This window comes from Lissotriton vulgaris, chromosome 11, assembly GCF_964263255.1.
Source record: "Lissotriton vulgaris chromosome 11, aLisVul1.2, whole genome shotgun sequence".
NCBI lineage: Eukaryota > Metazoa > Chordata > Amphibia > Caudata > Salamandridae > Lissotriton > Lissotriton vulgaris.
The window spans coordinates 333,959,279-333,969,691 of record NC_141699.1 but is presented as its reverse complement, the minus strand read 5'-3'; the positions used below and the strand labels follow the sequence as shown (position 1 = coordinate 333,969,691).

Below are 10,413 nucleotides of genomic sequence, written 5' to 3'. Positions count from 1 at the left end.
CGAAAAACACTCAAAAATCACCACAATCCCATGCCATCCATACCCTCAATGATGTTTAAATTCAAGACACCCCAGAGAAAGACTAGGCCCATGCACCACTGAGTAGCCCTTGGACATAATGGGTTAAAGCAAGGCAAAGTGGGTGCAGGCCTGAGCACACTGCCTGCCTTCAAAATGGCTCCTTGACCTCCACCACATGGCCAGGCCCTGCCTGTACCAGGCCTCAAGATGAACCCCACCCACATGGCCAGGCCCCAACAACACCCCCAAAAAGTCGAAAAACACTCAAAAATCACCACAATCCCATGCCATCCATGCCCTCAATGATGTTTACATTCAAGACACCCCAGAGAAAGACTAGGCCCATGCACCACTGAGTACCCCTGGGCATACGGGCTAGTGAGGCTTTACAGACACCCCAAAATTAAAACAAAAACAACATATAACAGTGAGCTATATTCCATGACATAAATAAGAATTAAGGTTTAAAAAAAATCACAGAAACAGTTGTATCATGCACCCATGCCTAACTCTGGGCCTACTGGATACTGTGGCTAGCTACCCACCACAATATATATTTTCTTAAAGTTGTGAAAAAAGTTTTAGAACTGGAGTTGCCTCAACTGCAATGCCCCAAACAAACAACACTAACTTACTTGTAAAATCTCAAGTCCAAAAGTGATTCAAACGCCAGTCCAAAAAGTCCTGAAATACAAATATACAGGAGCAGCCACAAAGAGTAATCCTTCCACCTCCAGATCCAAATGAAAAGTGACCAGGACATGGAGAAAGCACTGGGAGGAGCCTGCTGGACAGGAACAGGAAGTTGGAGACTCTGGGGCACTTCCTTCCTCCCACCACCCCCCAAAAAATGGACTCCTGCACCAAAAAGTGCAGCCAAATGTCAATCTCAGGAGTTATTCTGATCAAAATCATCGTTTTCACAAGGTTTATGCTTCCTGCGGTGGATTTCTTGTGCAGAATTGCAATTTTTGCAATTTTGGGAACGCGATCTGTTCAAACCTCCAGCCGGAAGTCAGCTGCTCGCCGTCGCGGGTGTTTATGACGTACTCGCGTTGTCAAACTCTCGTCGTGCAAGATGGCAAGCCACGATGATGTAATTGCATTCAAAAAACTCTCGCGCGATCACGCAGCAAGATCGAAAATGGCGCAGCACACGCAAAACCAGGTGAAAAATAACATGGCAGTCAACGCTGCGCGCGCGATATTTTATTTTTCCAACGCTGACCAAGCAAAATAATTTGCAGCTTGCGAATTTGCGGATTATTGGGTAAATTCGCACGATTCGCGAATCGCGAAATCGTCAAAAATCCGCAAATTCACCCGCGAAACGGATTTTACGCCCACGCTTAAATATGAGTCTCTTGGAGGCATAAAATATCTGCCTTTAAAAATTGAACATCAAGACTAATCCTCCTCCTTTTTTGGGGATCATTCAGCCCACATATATTAATTGATGCAATTCAAATTTTCCTCATTGAAAAAAAGAAAAAAGGAAAAACAAAGATTCCAACGCATATAGCAACACAAACCGAAGTATACCAAATCAGAATACCAAGTGATCATCCCAGTGTAAAAATTCTTCCCTGCCTCCCTGTAGTTTCGGCTCCCCTCCCTCCCCCTCTCCCCCCTATCAAAAAGGCAAAAAAGGTCCATGGACTCTTGTGATGCCTCCTGCACGTGGTTTTGCCCCTAGCTGCCTCCTACCAAAGGCCAAAAGGAAAAAAAAGGAAAGAGATTTAGAGATTTGTTGCCCTTTCATAACTGAAATCCTAACTTATCGCTTAGAGAGCTCTTGTAGGTACTCCTGGGCTTGAATCTCTGATGAGAATACTCTAGTTATCCCCTTGTAACTTTGAGTCTGGCAGGGTTCATTAAAAAAACTTCACAGCCCAGCTTCTGAAATGGTGTGATTAGCGAACTGAGTCTCCATCTCCTCTCCATTGTGGCATGACAAAAGTCGGGCCGAACAAAGAAAGAATGTCCAGCTGCGGTCCTCCTTGCATCAGGCCTGCCCTTTTCCGATATGGATTGTTGAAGAAGAAAGTTACCAAAAAATATTAGGATAGCTCTGGGTTTTTCGTCTTGTCCTGGCCTTTTTTTAAGCATCAAGGGATATCGGTGTACCCTTTGAACCTCGGCTTCCCAATTCCAATGAGCTAATTCGGGAAAAGCCTCCTTAAGGAGCTTCAGTACAAATCCACGAATGTCATCACCCTCTACTTTTTCTGCAATCCCAAGTATGCAAAGATTGTTCTGTCGCTGTCTATTTTCCAAATCCTCCACCTTCCAAAGGACGTTGGTCATTCGGCTCTCATTAGAGGTGGACTGCTTGTACGAAGTTTTCACACTGGCTTCTAATTGCACTATGCCCTCTTCTAGCTCCCTAATGCGTTCTGAGATTTCTGTGCAGGCCTTGTTCACTTTCCGTACTGCGCCCTGTAATTTCTTGGTTGCCAAATGGGCGCTCATTATGTTCCTGATGGGCCTCTGTCTTATTTGTTTCAGTATTGCGTATATTAATTCTATTGAAGGTTGCAAAGCCTAGGCCCCTGTAGTGTTACTAATTTCACCTAGATACCCGGACGTTTCGGTTCGAACTCTGAATTCATTCTCCATACCGCCCTCAAACTGAGAAGCAGAGTGATCCCATTTAAGCTGGCTTGACTGGCTGCAATCTGACGTGATGCCCTTATCTTTATCTGATCCCTTGTACTCTTCTTCTTTATGCTAATTGGGATGCGTTTCTGAGTGTCAGGTTTTGTGAAAGGGCTGCCACTCTCCTCCTCAGTAGAGTTTTCATCTGTTCTATCCTTGTCGCTGTTGTCAGATAACTCTGATTCATCTGTCAGTGAGTAAAATATTTCACAGTCTAGTGTCTCTACAGGATTGCCCTCTGTCTGGGTAAACAATCTGTAACTCCCCTTTGCCGCAGGTGTACACAAAGGATCCTTTGTACCTAGCAAGATGTTATTTCTAGCCCCTTGCTGCGAAATACTCTCCTCATGCGGCGCCTCTTTATCGCAGCCCTGTTGCATAGTTTCAGACTCCTTGCTAGAAATGATGGCTAGTTCAACAGCGATCCATTTAAATCTTCTGCCTCTGGACAAGTCTGAGCTATACTAGCAGGCATATTGTTAGACACCCTGCCCATCACAGTTTTATTTTTAGAGCTATCCTTAAACATTTTTTTATTTAAATTACCGATGCGTTTACCTTTGGTTAAGTTCTTCTCCCCTGAAAAGGCTGAGAGCCCTTTCCCAGCAAACATTACAGGTACAGTTGCCACTTTGGGTCTGGTAACCCTTTCTGTCTTCTGTTCTCCGGCTTCATTCTCCTCTGGTTTCTCTTTAGGCGAGCCGTCCTTGCTCAGGCCGACCTGTTGAGTATCCAGACTGAGATGAAGGATTTTCCCCTCCGCTGCAGCACGTCAATTCAGGGATGAGCCTTTGACTCCTCTGGTCAAGCTGGAGTCTTTCCCCAGCGGTTTCCCTTTTAGTGGCATTTCAGCGGCTGCTGTGTCACTGTCGCATTTCCCTGCGGTGCATATGGTCGAACCTTTGCATGCAATGTAGCGGCAAGTCCCTCTAAACTCCTGAAGCACCTTGCGTCTGACAGCTATCGCCCCTGACAGGAACGCTCTCAGAGCCCGTGTTGTCAGGGTAGCGGCCTCCGTGAGCAGCCTCATCAGCCTCGCACCCAAAGTTGCAGAATTGGATTAGGTACGTTTTTAAGTCCGTAGCCCGGAGATTACAGCATGCTTATCTTCTTCCTTTTCTCAGGCAACTATCATATTACAGTGGTAGGGAAAGGCGGCTTCCCACAACGCTCACGCAGCCGCCATCTTGCACCTCACTAAAAAAATACAACACCTGTGTCTTTATAACCTGGATTCTTCATTCTGAACAAGCAAACTTGAGAATTAATTTTAATCATGATGTATTTCTATGGATAAAAGATTTTTTGTAAAGGGCACTAGAAGCATAATATTTGCTCAGGATAAGAACTCATTCATTTGAACCTCCACTTCGAAAAAGACATCAGTTCAGTATGATTTATTGTTCATTCTTTAGAAATGTGATTACCCTGGAAACTTCAGGAGCCTCCTTCCTCGATGTGGATATATGTGCCAAGACTTAGCAGCATCATGTTAGGGTGATCAGATTTTCACAAGCAAATGCCAGGACCAGATACAGTAGTAGGACTACAATTTCACAAGTCAATGCTCTATGTCAGTGTTTCTGAACACTTTGACCCTACCTTAATCATTATTAGAACATTGGAGTGTTGGGAGCTCCATTGCAGACAATGGAGTGCTCCCTGCTTCTACGGGCCGGTAAAGGCCCGCAGAGCAACATTCCAATGTTCTACAAAGGCTTCTCGAAGCTCGAGGGGATTTATATCCCCTCGAGCTTCGAGAAACCTTTGTTTAATTTGTTAGAACATTCTGCCCTCTAGTGGCAGAATATTCTAATAGCCTTATAGCCCTTCGTAGCAGGGCTATACCGGCAATTAAAGTCCCGCTGTCTCGTTAAGGTCCTTCGTCTTCGACTCGGGCCTTTAACGATTCAGCGGGCCTTTAATAGCCGGTATAGCCCGCTACGGCGGGCTATAAGGCTAGATTAGAACCCAGGGACCCAGACTGAATGGAATCTGAGGACCCCCAAGAGTCATTATGGAAGCATCTTTGATTATTTGAACTGCACAAGAATACACGTCAGAAACAGTTATTCATCAAGCAAACATACACATGTTGAATCATTTTAATTAATTTGTAAACAAAGATACATAGTCAGAATGTTAATTGCAATAGGAAGGTTGGAGCTTTTCTATAATCAATTGAGGCTACTGGCCCATCCATAATATATTCAGTTTGATGCACTTGCACTGCTCCTGCAAATCAATCTGAGGATAATTTGATATGTATCAATCTAGGCAACAGAACGTAATAAGTGGTCGAAATGAACTGAGCTAAAACATAGGTTGTTTGTAAAAAAGGGGTAGTTCAATTTTATTCATAAATTCTTTTAAAAAACACATTAAAATAATAATATATATTCACAAATTGTATGCGACATAATAAATCAACAATACACAGCAACACTTTAAGAGAGAAGGACAAATAATCCAACAAATGAAGGTTATATAAAATGAACACAGTTTTTAAGAGAGAAAGGTGTGGCTAAAATAATCTCTACGCGCGTTTCGGCGAACCAGCGCCTTCTTCTGGAGCAGCCACGATAGTATCTGAAATGGGAAAATTCCATAAAACAAAAAATATTATGTACAATAATGCATCAATTTATATTATGTTACACAGAGAAAATTAAAACAAACCAATGTTAGGCTAATAGTCTCAGACTTTCCATTCTATTGTGACCAAGCTTATTAATATTACAATAATACTTTGACGGATTTCTTTTCCTTGCCTTAATGATCATCAAGAAAAATAGAAAAATGGAGTGAATCCTTTTAACTCATATATTCTTATATGAGATAATGGCCAAAAAAGGGAGAAGGAGTGGATACCTTTATACTAAATAGATTATTCCCAAGTTTTGGTGGTGAGGAAGCAGGGTTCTTACATAGGATGGCAAATGCGAGGAATCAAATGATTGATATTAGTGATGGAAAATACGAAATATTCTAAATGGTGGCAATTCGCAGCGTGCTATCAACGCGGGACTTAAACAATGGTATACAATACATTCATATCATAGATAAGGTCACTTACTTAAAAAACACGGAGTATATTAATGCTATTTGATGTTCTCAATCTGGATTATCTGTATAATGACTTTCTTTTCTTTGGTTAGGTGACGAAGATATTCTAGACCCTAAAAAACATAGACATTTCATGAACATTGATTGTTGTTTTAGTGTAGTCTATGATTTTCTAACCAGCCCATAATTAATGAAAGGACCAAGCTAGTGTTTTACCTATTTTAGTTAAGGTTTGCAGATAGATATTCCATAGTCACACGATGTAATTTGTTTGTCTTGATTGTTGATTTTTGAATTTCTATATTTCCTAGAAGAAATTATGAGTTCTTTTAGTTTATTGAATCTTTTCTATTTTTGATATTTTATATTAACTAGACAGTTAGTGAGGATACATTAGTAGTTTTTTGAAAACATTTTCATTTTCGAGGATGAAGGTACCTTAAGTGAGGAGTGGGATTTCAGTTAGACCCGCCTGCCGGAGTTAAAATTTATGGCCACGATAATGAATATTTTTGTGGATCCCAAAAGATATAGTCCTCCTGATGTGGAGATAACAAATGGCGAGATTGCCTATAGAATGGATGGAAAGAATTCTGGCATCAATTTTTGGAGAACAGTCAATGCATGGCGACTTCATAGACTTACTGTCTCTTAAAGAAGAAGGACTGATAGTTACCTTTTTACTTGTGCTCAAGGAGCGATGGATTTCAAAGTATAGAACCTATGTAAGAACCCTGCTTCCTCACCACCAAAACTTGGGAATAATCTATTTAGTATAAAGGTATCCACTCCTTCTCCCTTTTTTGGCCATTATCTCATATAAGAATATATGAGTTAAAAGGATTCACTCCATTTTTCTATTTTTCTTGATGATCATTAAGGCAAGGAAAAGAAATCCGTCAAAGTATTATTGTAATATTAATAAGCTTGGTCACAATAGAATGGAAAGTCTGAGACTATTAGCCTAACATTGGTTTGTTTTAATTTTCTCTGTGTAACATAATATAAATTGATGCATTATTGTACATAATATTTTTTGTTTTATGGAATTTTCCCATTTCAGATACTATCGTGGCTGCTCCAGAAGAAGGCGCTGGTTCGCCGAAACGCGCGTAGAGATTATTTTAGCCACACCTTTCTCTCTTAAAAACTGTGTTCATTTTATATAACCTTCATTTGTTGGATTATTTGTCCTTCTCTCTTAAAGTGTTGCTGTGTATTGTTGATTTATTATGTCGCATACAATTTGTGAATATATATTATTATTTTAATGTGTTTTTTAAAAGAATTTATGAATAAAATTGAACTACCCCTTTTTTACAAACAACCTATGTTTTAGCTCAGTTCATTTCGACCACTTATTACGTTCTGTTGCCTAGATTGATACATATCAAATTATTTGCTTTTCCCTGGTCTAGGAACTTCATTTCCATGTACTCAGGGGGTCCTTGATAAATATTTACACAATCAATCTGAGGATAACATATTTTTTCCCTCCAATTTCAAATTCCTTTACATTTACAAAATGTTTTAAAAAAAATATATTTACATTGTGCTTCGTTATTTATATGTACTTGATTAATCTGTTAATATTATTTAGTTTTCTAAAATCTCACAGGCCTCCTGAGTAGGCTTTGTGGACCCTCAGGGGTCCCTGGACCAAAGGTTAACCCCTTCGGTGCTTGGGACAGCCTCCGGCCATCATACGTCACGGTGGGCGTGTGCGGAGGACAGCCAGGGGCAATCCAAAGCCCGCCCGTTCATTAATTCTCCCGCACAGCGGAAGAATTATCGCAGCGCGCAAGGGATTCCGAATCACTGCTATATGAATTATAGTTTGTTATACACCAAGCTTTGTCAGAATGGCTGGTCATACAGATTTAACATCACAAATGATAAACTTTTGGGCACACCACTTAGGAGATTCCTCTTTAGTAAGGCCAGAAATATGATTCTGACAATGCAACGCCTTGCCATGTAATGCAAAACTGGATAGTTGAATCATATTGGTTCAGTTATTGCAGGACAAAATAAAAAAAATTAAAATTTCAGGATTTGCATACATCAGCAAGAGAGAAAGTGCAGCACGGTGGGGTCAGAGTGAAGATCGTTGGGCTCTACCCTGGCAAATAAAGGCCAATTCACTGGCCAACAACTAGGTTGAAAAATAGGGCATCACCTTTGAGTCTTACTTAGTGGTCTACAAATGTTCAGCACAGAGTGTGTTTGCCATAGTCCATCTTAATGTTGTTGATGGCTTGGGTGGCTGTTCTGTGAGAGTTGGTGGGGAGCGGTTTGAAGATCCTCTTGAGTATCTTGATTGTGTGGAAGCAGAAGACGGAGACAGCATTCACTGGGTTGATCACGGTGAGTTGGTTGTAGCTTACCATTCCAAGGTTATTTGCATAGGTTGTCAGAAGTGGTGTGGTATGCTAGGTTATCGTTCAACAGTCTTATCGTTAGCATCGGAGATCCTGTTGCCCTTTCTCAGGAACTGGCCATTTAGGAAATCCTCTCATTCATTTATTAGGCCAATTGACCTCTGAATCTGACGATACAATTAAGCCACTTGCCTATGCAGCATAGGGGGTTATTTACTCATATTTTGCACTGGATTCAGGTGGCTCAAAGCATCAGAAACCACTGCAGTGACTTATTTATTAAAAAAGCCTGCGGGCGCGGACAATATTGTGGCATGTGCTGGGGCCCAGCATGACCCTTATTAAACCTAGGATATAGTATCCGTGATAGCAGTTGCTGGGAAATTGTACTGGGCTCAAAAGGCAAATTCATGCTGAGTGACCACCAATTTAAGGAAACTTGACTGTTGCTTCACCACACCTCCCACATTAGGTATTTCTGTTGCATTACACCTGGAAGACTAGCAGAACCAATTGGAAAGAGTTTAAAAGTAAAGAGTATTTTGCATTCAAAGAGGAGCATGTGAGTCTGTCTCCTTAGCACGGTTTATCGAAGCAATAAGGCACTCCACAATTTGCCACAAAGGGTATTTTTCTACACATCTCCATTCGTAAGATTTTTGCGCTGATGCACCAGGGGCACGCAGAGAAATACTTCATCACGCGCCCTGCAGTGTATTATTACTTACTGAGAGACGGTCTCAGATGCAAACAGATAAACGAGCTATCAAGGCACAATATGCCGGCATTATTCCGAGACGTGGCAATAAAAGACAGCAACACGCTGAGACGCAGTGCGGGGGAAAAGACGTCCGACTGTTGAACTAACGTTCATACAGCAAAATAAATGTCTAAAGATAGGAGCGCTGTGTTATACAGCGGAAAATGCAATTCAATTTTTTTTATGCAAGATAACAAATAGTTGAGGGAAATCAGCTTTTATGGAACCAAAAAACTTCAAATGGCGTGTTTTCTGAGACTTTTTAAAGCATGAGCATTAAAGGCTGATGAAAGAAGAAAACACAAAACACTGCATTCTCAACTGGGTAAATTCATCTATTAAGAAGTTTTTTCTCCATGAATAGTGGATTCGGAACCTGAAATTCAGCATTCTAAAATCTTGTCAGTCCGCATTTGCGGAAATGACAAACAAATCCAAGCTTGTCTCCACCCCCACACTTCACAACTTATGGCAAATTATCAAATGCTGTAGCTATCTGATCCAACCTTCTAGCATGTTCTAGGGGTCAAACGTGCTTTTCTAAGTTGAAGAAAAGAACAGTATGTGAAAGGCGTATATATATATATATACATATATATACATATACATATATATATATATACAACGGACTACCAAGACCAGCATGCACCGGGCTGGAGAATGTAAGCAAAACAGCTGAATATCATCTGAGTGGAGGAGGGGCACGAAACCACCTGACTGGGAGTGGTCTCGGGAACAGCATAACAGCGTTTGACCCCCCAGGAACTCCAAAGACACCTTGAGACTGGCACTGACGAGGCCGCTTGAAGGCTGAAACGCGTATGCCGAGCGTTTCAGGGACAGCTTTCTTTTGCACATGAAAAATCATTAAAGCCATATCTTGTTCCCCGGAGTTGTGTCGCGCTGTCTACTTACTTGGAAGAGAGCATTGACTTTATGTTTTTACCAGCAAGCAGGCGCTGGATGGCGACGCGCCCTCTCGTTCTGGAGTCACGCGGTGAGAATGCACCTGGAGTGTTGTTGTTTCCGCGGAACCCCCCCAGCATATCAAGACCACGAGGTGTGAATTGGGATGCAAGGGGAGAGAGGAGGCATCACTGTGTGCCTGATAAGGGGACAAAGGTATGGCCGGACCCTCCAGGACCCGGGGACAGTGTTGCGACCCGATGCCAATCGCTATTGGGGTACCACATGGTGCTAGGTTTGCCCTGTTACTTAATGGGCTTCCTCAACGGACTACCAAGACCAGCATGCACCGGGCTGGAGAATGTAAGCAAAACAGCTGAATATCATCTGAGTGGAGGAGGGGCACGAAACCACCTGACTGGGAGTGGTCTCGGGAACAGCATAACAGCGTTTGACCCCCCAGGAACTCCAAAGACACCTTGAGACTGGCACTGACGAGGCCGCTTGAAGGCTGAAACGCGTATGCCGAGCGTTTCAGGGACAGCTTTCTTTTGCACATGAAAAATCATTAAAGCCATATCTTGTTCCCCGGAGTTGTGTCGTGCTGCCTACTTACTTGGA

General features: G+C 42.0%; 1 long non-coding RNA gene across 2 annotated transcripts; it reads right to left on the bottom strand.

The window, feature by feature from the left end:
- Positions 1-5,211: 5,211 nt before the first annotated feature.
- LOC147679722 (uncharacterized) lies at positions 5,212-6,458 on the bottom strand. Of its 2 annotated transcripts, none has more exons than XR_015301008.1 (3): positions 6,422-6,458; positions 5,962-6,315; positions 5,212-5,858 (listed from the first exon to the last, which is right to left on the bottom strand). It is a non-coding gene; the product is annotated as an uncharacterized LOC147679722 (long non-coding RNA). The 2 variants fall into 2 exon arrangements; XR_015301007.1 differs by having other exon boundaries at positions 5,962-6,052; positions 6,184-6,441.
- Positions 6,459-10,413: the final 3,955 nt, after the last annotated feature.